At 37.9% G+C, this 1,210-nt stretch overlaps 1 long non-coding RNA gene across 1 annotated transcript in view; it reads right to left on the bottom strand.

The window, feature by feature from the left end:
- LOC106013691 overlaps window positions 1–84 on the bottom strand; it is a 251-nt gene extending 167 nt beyond the window's left edge. The window contains exon 1 of the long non-coding RNA XR_001185408.2: window positions 25–84. This is a non-coding gene — a long non-coding RNA (uncharacterized LOC106013691). The remainder of the gene's footprint in view (window positions 1–24) is intronic.
- Between the last annotated feature and the right edge of the window lie 1,126 nt (window positions 85–1,210).

Below are 1,210 nucleotides of genomic sequence, written 5' to 3'. Positions count from 1 at the left end.
CTGTCCTGGCTACAGAACTGGTACCTGGCACATGTATAAATGTCAATACGCAAAAAAAAAAATGTGTTTCATCAGATCACATTGGAAAATAGATGCGTTTTATCAAATCTAAAAGGCTAGTTTATTCAAAAACTAGTCACAGTTAGGCTTTCATTGATATCTCAAGATTTCTTTGGACATGTAGAATTCATTAGTGGAATAAGATATTTCCTGCCAAAATGAAAATGATGTGTTTTATCAGACCACGCCAGTATTTTATCTTTTTTATCTCTAGCAACTCGTGGCAAATGTGCAGCTGGTACTACTATGTATTTTCTAAAAGGTTTATTTTTGTGCTCTTTCCTCATCAGCTGGTGGTGCTGTACGTTGTAATGCTGAGTGTGTATCATAGTGGTATCATGTCGTGTGATGTGTTTAGTTTTGTTGTGTGTACCGGCTGTTTAGTGACCATAATATTGTTATCGTGATTCTCATTTTGCAGTTTGATTTACACTACAGGGCAGATTTGTTAATGCCAAGGCCAAGTTTATTGAATTGTTGTCCATGCTGTTGGCTCCGGAATATTATCATGTGTTCTCTCCACCAAAGTTCATCATAAGGTGCCGAATCTGAAACAGTGGGTGATTGGCGGGTGCTCTGGTGTGGTTTACTCCTTCTTTCGTATCAAACATCTTTATCGTCATTATCTCTCCACCTTCTATTTTTTAATTTGTTACTCTCTTGTAACACCTCTAATCTTCGGCACCTATATGACCGTATTGTGTTGCAAGTGCTGTAAAACTCTTACTAAAACTAAATTAAAACAGAACTGGTACCTGGCACATGTATTATATTATCTCTAGCTGCTCGTGGCAAATGTGCTGACTGCTACATGTATTACAAGTACTATTTTCAAAAAGGTTTATTTTTGTGCTCTTTCCTCATCAGCTGATGGTTCTGTACGTAGTAATGCTCAGTGTGTCTCATGTCGTGTGACGTGTTTATTTTTGTGCTCTTTCCTCATCAGCTGATGGTTCTGTACGTTGTAATGCTCAGTGTGTCTCATGTCGTGTCACGTGTATAGTTTTGTTGCGTGTACTGGCTGTTTGGTGATCATAAATAATACATGTATTGTTTTCGTGATTCTCATTTTGCAGTTTGATTTACAGGGCAGATTTGGGCCAAGGCCAAGTTTATTGAATTTTTTGTCCATGCAGTTGGCTCCGAAATA

This window comes from Aplysia californica, unplaced genomic scaffold, assembly GCF_000002075.1.
Source record: "Aplysia californica isolate F4 #8 unplaced genomic scaffold, AplCal3.0 scaffold01139, whole genome shotgun sequence".
Taxonomy (NCBI): domain Eukaryota; kingdom Metazoa; phylum Mollusca; class Gastropoda; order Aplysiida; family Aplysiidae; genus Aplysia; species Aplysia californica.
Note: the sequence above shows the minus strand (reverse complement) of the source record. Positions and strands in the feature narration are given on the sequence as shown.